This window comes from Elgaria multicarinata, chromosome 2, assembly GCF_023053635.1.
Source record: "Elgaria multicarinata webbii isolate HBS135686 ecotype San Diego chromosome 2, rElgMul1.1.pri, whole genome shotgun sequence".
NCBI lineage: Eukaryota > Metazoa > Chordata > Lepidosauria > Squamata > Anguidae > Elgaria > Elgaria multicarinata.
The window spans coordinates 99,730,624-99,740,326 of record NC_086172.1 but is presented as its reverse complement, the minus strand read 5'-3'; positions in this window follow the sequence as shown (position 1 = coordinate 99,740,326).

The following is a 9,703-nucleotide window of genomic DNA, read 5'->3' as shown; positions in this document are numbered from 1 at the left end:
GTACTTTTAGTTATGAAAAAAAGGGATCATCACTCATTACCTTCATGTGTTAAATTATTCTACAGTTTATTGGAATCAGGGATAGACCTGGGTCCTCAGCAACTGCTGGTGATGCTGCCTCAGCAACTGCTGGTGACAGTGGTGGATCTTCACCTTGCTGCTGGCTGTGAGCTGGCTGCATGTCTGAAAAGTAGACAAAGAAGTAGTACGTAAGAGTATTTAACAATTGCTAATGTTTAAGTTTGGCAATAGAAAGTCATAGCTATTTTATTCTATTATAATATTATTTTAAATAAAGTTAAAGATAATGATATACTGCATTAAAAATAAAATGTGCTCTCTTAACTGGAAAAGCAATTTTTTTTATTACAATATGTATTGACATTTCTTGTCTTTCTTTACTTAACAAATTAACATTGCTGTTTCATTAAGTTGTTTACAGTCTATATATGTTATGTAATGACACAACTTCATAAGTATAGCAATAGTAATTGCCTTAACATTACAGTAACATGATAGTTATTGACATGATAGTTATTTATTAGAATGTAAGCCTATGCGGCAGGGTCTTGCTATTTACTGTTTTACTCTGTACAGCAACATGTGCATTGATGGTGCTATATAAATAAATAAATAATGATAATAATAATAATAATAATAATAATAATAATAATAATAAAATAATAATATTGTAGTGCTCAAACTGCCTTAGATACAGCCAGGTGATCAGACAGGACTGAAATTGTAATGAAGCAGCATATGAAAAAAGTAGGAAGTCTTTAAATATAAAAATGGCATTATATTTCATAAGAATATAAACTTACTAGCAGGTCTCCTTTCAAACCAGCTGGGCTCCCCTGCCTCCCGCCACAGCCTATAGAGAGCGTCGAAATGCGCTGGTCTTTGATGCCTTGGGGGTGGCCCTTGGTGTCTTTCCATGGCCTCATAAAATTTACTCTTAATAGTTTTGAACTTCGTGCGGGCTTGGATGGCGCTCCGCGGGTATCCCTTGCCGGTCAGTGTTTGGGCTACTTTTTAAAAAATACGTATGGTCTTTAAATTGGAGCTGCGCATTAGGCGCTCTGCATGGCCTGATTTCTGCAGTTCCTCCAGGAGCAACTCTATTTCATTCACTTGCCAAAAAGCAACTCTCCTGGGGGCCATTTTGTACTATACACGGAGTATAGTACAGGAAGTGGTAATTCCTGAATTACGCCCCCTACAAACCCGGTGAAGTAATTGCAGATAATCGGACATGCGCAGAGATTATAATTTAAAACGGAAGTACAGCTGCCAAAAACATGATTTTATTCAATATGAAAGAACGTTACAGAAATATGCACGAATATGCAGTTCAAAGCACACTAACCTGCGCTCGGCGGCTAAACACTATACATGCACTCCGCTGCGCTCCGTAAAGAGACCATTAAACGTATATGCACTTATGCGCATAGCTCAGAACCCTTGACAACAAAGAATTGCAACGGGGAATGGCGAAAGAGGGAAGGCTTGGGTAATGGATACCTGCCACCTCCCCCTCCCTCACGCGAAAGGTGAATAGGAAAAATGGCTGCTTTTCGCGCCAGAATGGCGACTGAGGGTAATGGATACCTGCCGCCTCCCCCTCCCTCGCGCGAAAGGTGAATAGGAAAAATGGCTGCTTTTCGCGCCAGGATTGACCCTTGCCCATAGAGTTCAAAGCACACTTGCGTGTACTCTGCACCTATACATGATCGAGACATGTGCAGGGATAATAATTCAAAACGGAAGTACAGCTGCCAAAACCATGATTTTATTCAATATGAAAGAACGTTACACAAAACATAAAGTCGCGGAGAGAGAGAATACATCAACAACATAGCTATTATAGTTCAGTTTAATTTTACCGACGCAACTCCCTCTGGCGCCACAAGTATGTGCAAATTGCATCCCTAACCTCTGTTCCCTCAGCTAGACGCTCATTTGCATCATTAACATAGGCTTGTCCTAGGGTCGCCAGTGTAATACGGTTTAGAGGTCCGTCTCTGTTAATAATTGCGTAACCTCTGGCTTCACAGATGTTGTGCATAATTACGCAAGCCATAATAACTGAGGGAACATTTTCCTCGGCCACTTCTAGCCGGGAAGTGAGGCACCGCCATCTGCTCTTCAGCCGGCCAAAGGCACGTTCGACCATGTTCCGGGCACGGCTGAGGCAGTAGTTGAAGTGAGCTTGCGGTGGCTCTAGATTACCCCCATAGGGCTTCATAAGCCATTTCCGCAACGGATAAGCCCCATCAGCAACAATGAAATGCGGCACTTCGACGTCCCCAATTCTCCAGACCTCATTTGAGGAGCAAAAAAGTCCTGCATCCATTGCCTCAAAGAGGGATGAATTTCTGAAGACATGGGCATCGTGGTTCCTTCCACTCCACCCCATGTCAATATGGGTGAAGCGGCCAGTGTGGTCCGTAGTCCCCTGCAGAATCATGGAATAATAATTTTTGCGATTGATGAAATCGTTGCCTTATGGGACAAACTATTTCAATATGGCATCCATCGGTGGCTCCGCAGGCTCCCCGAAATCCCAACGCTGCAAAGCCGTCCATTACCTGTATTTAAAAATGATAGTCAATTTTTAAACCACCAGTAATGTTAACATAGATAATGTTATTAAACGTATATGCACTTATGCGCATGGCTCAGAACCCTTGAAAACAAGAATTACAACGGGGAATGGCGAAAGAGGGAAGGCTTTGGTAATGGATACCTGCCGCCTCCACCTCCCTCGCGCGAAAGGTGAATAGGAAAAATGGCTGCTTTTCGCGCCAGAATTGACCCTTGCCCATAGAGTTCAAAGCACACTTGCATGTGCTGTGCGCCTATACACGATACACAGAGTCCGCTGCACTCTGTATGGAGAATATTAAACGTATATGCACTTATGCGCATAACTCAGAACCCTTGAAAACAAGAATTACAATGGGGAATGGCGAAAGAGGGAAGGCTTGGGTAATGGATACCTGCCGCCTCCCCCTCCCTCGCGCGAAAGGTGAATAGGAAAAATGGCTGCTTTTCGCGCCAGAATGGCGACTGAGGGTAATGGATACCCCCCGCCGCCGCCGCCTCCGCCGCCTCCTTCCCCTCCCTCGCACGAAAGGTGAATAGGAAAAATGGCTGCTTTTCGCGCCAGAATTGACCCTTGCTCATAGAGTTCAATCTCCGCTGCACTCTGTATAGAGAATATTAAACGTATATGCACTTATGCACATAGCTAAGAACAATTAAAAAAAATAAAAAATGGGAATGCCGAAAGACTGCGGAAAATTGAACGTCATTTTCACTTGTGCATCCAATTCTTCTAAGAAGAAATAAAAAATACCTTTCGATGATCGCCAAGAAAGACTGTGTGACGAAGAAGAACTAGCTCCATTGCCAAGCACACTTCCACAAAGACCTCGCCAACTGTCGAGCGGCCAACCCCAAACTGCTCTGCTGCATTTTTATAGAACCCCAGGTTAGCCAGCTTCCAAACAGCAATTGCCACACGCTTAGCCACTGAAAGCGGCTGCCTCATGGCCGTCTGGTTCCTCTGGAGTGCAGGAGTCAGCTCAGCAACGATTTCAAACAGCGTGGCTCGAGTCACCCTGAAGCTCTCGATCCACCTTTCGTCGTTCCATACTTTCAGAACTAAATTCTCCCACCAGTCCTTGCTACTGGGACGGACCCAGTAGCGTCTGAAAAAAGCAGGGAGACGAATGAACTCGGTGCCTAACACCACAAAGTTCCTCTCCTGCTCCAGCTGCTGCAAGAACAGCATCCTCCGTCTCTGGTGCATTTTCAGGATTTTAAGGAGTCGCAAACGGCGACGATGGTAATCATCCTCGAGCACAGACAGTGCTCGAAGAGCACATAGGAGTAAATTGATGGAAACAGCCATGATGCTGACTAACTCCATTTGCCTATCCATCTTCTCCACAAAGATCACAACGAACGACCAAACAGAATTCTGGGTTGGGAGGAATTTTTTTAAAAAGGGGGGGAGCAAGAGAGAACGTCACAAGCATCCCCTAAAGCCAGCCCCTAAGAAACACCCACTTGGGACGGAAGGGACAGAAGTGTGAACCGCTCAGACGAAACGCAACGAAAGAAAAGCCACATCAAGCAATAAGAAAGAGCCGCCTCATATAGGAACGTTCTTAAAAAAGACGACCTCAAGCGATTTCGGAACGACGTGTGGATCCGCCCAAGGAGACATTTTTCTCCCTTTTTCATAATGCTGGAAGTTGATTGGTAGGAGATTCTGAAAAAGATAAAAGGAAGTACTTCTTCACACAGCATGTAGTTAAACTATCGAATTCCCTCTCACAAGACATAGTGATGACTACCAGTTTGGATGGCTTTAAAAGGGGACTGGACAGAGGATAAGGCTATCAATGCTGGAGTAGCTGCAGAATTCAGAAGTACTGAAAAGGTGGAGGCTCTGAGAAGTGTCTGTCCAACACATGTGACAGGATCACATTGCCAAAGTGAAATTACTGCCCCCTTTTGGTACACCTACTTTTTGCTGGTTCCTTCCACACCTTTTCAGTGCTTTTCAGTTGACAATGGCAATTGGTCGCTGCCCCCTTGACATTAATTTCCCTGTATGTTACCTACTCTACTTCAAGGCTTCCTTTGACAACTGAAACATACAAGGAAATTGACCAGACAAGACCACATGAATCAGACAGTCCTAAGAGTGCACTTGCGAAAGACTAACATTATTATTATTATTATTATTATTATTATTATTATTATTATTGCACAATTTTCTGGGGTTGAAAAAATATTTTTTTAAAAAAGGTGGCAAATCAGTGGCAGTTGCCCAAAGTCCTGTGGCAGCAAGAGCAAGATTGCAAAGAGCAGCAGGGATTTCTGCACTCCTGCTGAGCAGCTCTATAGCTGATCCCCACAACCCATGATGAAATTGGTTCCCCAGATTTGGAAGTCACAACAGCCCATTGTGGATCAAGCAACCCCTAGTACAAGCCATAGTTTGTCAGGATGGCTTGTTGCTAGAAAAATGAGCCACCCTGTGGGAAGTGGTCTGGATTCACACGACACGACAACCCATCATGGCTAGTTACCCACAAACCCAGTCATTGCCTGCTTAACTAAAATAAAAATACAGGTGGTAGCAGAAACTTTTAAAAATGATCCATCTTCAAAGTGCCTAGCAGAAAAGCCCCCGGACCAATTTAGCAGGCTTCATCCTATCAGAAGGGGGCTATCATTCCTTCAAAATGCATCCAATTCTGTTTTTTTTTACTTGTAAAAGTTATAGGTGAATGATGATTTTCCTATTTAAGGGCGTCATCACACCAGTGTTATAGCCCACTGTCAACGTGGGTTGTGTGCAAAGGACTCAGATGATGTCATCCATGTCCTGTCCTGCCCTGCCCTTAATTTTCCCCACCCACCCCCTCTTAGTGTGTGTGTGGGGGGGTGGGTTTTGGCGCAGGGAAAGTCTGGTTCTTCTGGTAAATCAAAAGGACTACGTGTTATGCTCAACGTGTAGTTTCATCCATCGTTTTTAATCCGATGTTCTGTGGGCAGAGAGGGGTGGGCCTTTTCTCTGGCAGGCATTTTCACCTTAAAAGAAATGTGGAAAATGCACTCTCCTTGCCAGTAGTGCCCTCATTTTTAAAGATAAAGAGATCAAAATTGGCATAGTGATGCCAAATTTGAATCAGATTGGGTCATCCCTTGGTTTTAAGGTTTGTTTTTTTAAAAAAAATGGAAATTAAACAAATGCTTACATCTGCATAAGTTTTAAAGATAAAGAGTTCAAAATTGGCACAGTGATAGCTCTTGAGGAGGGCTTTCAGCATGCCAAATTTGAATCAGATTGGGACATCCCTTGTTTTAATGATTTTTTTTTAAAAAAATAATCCCCTCCTTAAACCCTTTTCCTGGTAGTTCACTAATGCGAAGGATCAATCTTCCATTCCTTTGATTGTGTGCAGCTGAGCATCTTCAAGTTCATAAATAACAGATCTGCTGGTTCCCTTACTAAAAAGTAAATCCCATTGATTTCAACTGCAGTTACATCCCACTCTTACTAATGCATGTTTACCCATGAGTAAACCCATTGAATAGAGAGAAACTTACTTCTGAGTAAACACATATAGAAATTACTTTTAATAGTATGGTCACTCAGAAGCTTTCTTTTTTAAGTCTTAAAACAGCAAACTGGAAAGAAGTGCTCTGCAATCCCATGCTTACTTCTGTGACTTACATGCAGGGTGAGGGGCACGGTAGGGTGACCATATGAAAAGGACGACAGGACTCCTGTATCTTTAACAGTTGTATTGAAAAGAGAATTTCAGCTGTTGTCATTTGTATATATGGAGAACCTGGTGAAATTCCCTCTTCATAACAACTGTTAAAGCTGCAGGAGCTATACTAGAGTGACCAGATTTAAAAGAGGACAGGGCACCTTCAGCTTTAACTGTTGTGATGAAGAGGGAATTTCACCAGGTTCTCCATATATACAAATAGCACCTGCTGAAATTCCCTTTTAAAGATACAGGAGCCCTGTCCTCCTTTTCATATGGTCACTCTAGGGAACAGGCGTAGCCTAGGCAACAGGGAATAACCATGTAGGGAGGGAGGGCGCAGTGTCCAACTACCACCAACCAATGAACTGTAGGGGGAAGTACAAAGGAGATCTGCATCTCAACAGAAGAACAGTGATACACTGTTGCGCATGAGAGGAGAGGTGTAAAGATGAATGAAATGGAAAAGCACAAACGTGTAAATTGATCAGGCTTTCACACTATGGAAACGAGGGCAGATAATCTGAGGGTAAACCAGGGCAAACGTGCAGGTGTGATGGAGCTCTAAATCAATTGAAAATGGAAATTTGTTTACAAAACAAAGCAATTCTGTGATGCAGAGTAAAACCTGCCCAGAAAGCAACAAAATGGAGCTGCTTCCCAAACTAAATCTGAGCTGTATTTGAAAGGCAAACAAAAAGAGGGATTTTCCACAGGATCACAACAAAGTGAGAGAAAAGTTAAATTCTCCCTCCATACCTGCTCTGATCCCATTAATAATCAACCTTCTCCCGCTGATGCAATTTGCACTAAATGCAAAGAGGCATTTAACATCCCATGTCATTTGGCCCTCCTTCTCTTAAAGCTCCATCCGATGAGCGTTTTACTGCACACTCATTATTGGGCACTCACGGATGGCTCACATAACATCGTCTGCTTCTTGCATGTCTTCCGCCCTTTCTGGCCTTTGTTGAGCCGCAAAAAAAAACCCAGAAAATGTCTGGTTGCTGCTCTCTCCTGCCAGACTGAATGGGCCTAATTATTTCCTGTTTTCAGGCAGCAACGTTGAAGCAACGACAGAAGCCACAGGAGCCGTGTTTTTCAACCTAGATGTGATGGGTCTAGACATGCAAGCCCTTTTCAAATCATATAGCTCATGGATCTAAGCCATTAAACTGCTAAGTATCCTTTTCCAGCCTGAATGAGCTTTATCACACCAGCGTTATACTGTGCAATCCCTGAGAATTGCATGCAAAGGACTCCGAAGTTTCCCACCTTATAATCTGCTTTGATTATGAAGTACTCCCATGCATCCTGCTTTAATTGTGCTTCAAAGAGAAAAGATTCGCCATATTCAGCCCCTGCTTTTTGAGCATATCTTCCGAGCCGCCGCCGGGGTGCAGGAGGAAGATTTTAAAAAAATGCTCACATCTGTGTAAGCTTTAAACATAAAGAACCAAAATTGGCACATTAATAGATATTAGGGAGCGCTTTAAGCATACCAAATTTGAATTGAATCGGGTCATCTGTTGATTTTTAATGATTTTTTACATTTCCCCCCCTTAAACTCAGAGCCTCGTGTGGCGCAGAGCGGTAAAGCAGCAGTTTCTGCAGCTGAAACTCTCCCCATGGCCTGAGTTCGATCCCAGCGGAAGCTGGTTTCAGGCAGCCGGCTCGGGTGGACTCAGCCTTCCATCCTCCCAAGGTCGGTAAAATGAGTACCCAGTTAGCTGGGAGAAAGGTAACAATGGCTGGGGAAGGCAACGGTAAACCACCCCGCTATAAGGCCTGCCAAGAAAACATCAGCGAAAGCTGGCGTCCCTCCAAGAGTCAGTAATGACTCAGTGCTTGCACGAGAGGTTCCTTTCCTTTCCCTTAAACTCACTTCCTAGTATGCAAATAATTGCTGTCGCCCGGTAGGAAAAACAACAACCGTGAAAACTAAGGGCTATGGGGATAATCCGAGGGAAGCAGGTACATGTGATAAAGCTCGATATTGAAAACTGTGTTCTTCATAGGTTCCAACTTGACATTAAATTAGGGTGACTATATGAAAAGGAGGACAGGGCTCCTGTATCTTTAACAGTTGCATAGAAAAGGGAATTTCAGCAGGTGTCATTTGTATATATGGAGAACCTGGTGAAATTCCCTCTTCATCACAACAGTTAAAGCTGCAGGTGCCCTGCCCTCTTTTAAATCTGGTCACAGTATAGCTGCAGTATAGCTCCTGCAGCTTTAACTGTTGTAATGAAGAGGGAATTTCACCAGGTTCTCCATATATACGAATGACACCTGCTGAACTTCCCTTTTCAATACAACTGTTAAAGATACAGGAGTCCTGTCCTCCTTTTCATATGGTCACCCTAAGTAAATAATCAATCTGCCAAAAAATAACACACATCAGCAAGTTTAAAAATAAATAACTTTAGATTCAGTTGAAAAGCAGGATAACCATCTCAGTTTAAAGGAACGATCACCATCTAGCGGTGAGTTAAGAAACATACATTCAGTCAGTCAAAGGAGTGGGCCTCCAGTACACACAGAACATTCTTTGAAGTTGTGGTGGTACAGTTTTTCAGCATAGAAAATGCCTGGTTGTAGGAAAATCTACAAAGGTGTGGACTGTCATCTGTAACAACTGCAAATCTTTCTTTCTTTTGCATGGTTTCCCAATTGCTGATTGTATATCAGAGGATATATGTGTGATCACCACCCATCATGATCTGTGCACAGCTTATGCTATCATCTGCTAATAATTACAATTGGAGGCATTTTCCAAGTATCTGTACCTTAAAAATTTATAATATCTAGTTAGAAAAACTTTAAAACAATATGTATAACAAGACATACAAATTGCAAACAAAAAAGATGTAATACATCATCATTCAGCCAATTGGAGTATCTATGCAAATATAACAACCAGGAACAAATAATCTATGTTATAATAATAAACAACAGTATTTACTTACAACATTAGTGCAGTTGTCTGCAGAAGCTGCTAGACTAGCATGATACAGGAAGAAGTGAGATATATAGGGAAAAGAGACCTTGACAACTAGTTGGAAACAGCTGTTACTTATAACAATGCCGATAGTTCCAAAGATTCATTGAGGTCAGAGGGGCTGATCATATTAAGCCTGATGATCCATCTGGCCTCTCTCTCTAAAAGGATCCTATCAGATTTATTCTTGATTGTTTCTATAACCCAGAATGACAAATCTTTTAATTGATGTGATTTCGCTTTCCAATGGGATAAATGACACATAGGATATCCTGGGAGCAGGCAGGGACGACCCCAGGACCATCCCAGGATAAACCTTAGGTCAAGCTAAGGTCTTAGTTTAAGTGTGGCTCTCTGGTAACATTTAAGAAGCTGTGCTTGAATGCTGTGGTGCTCAATGTTC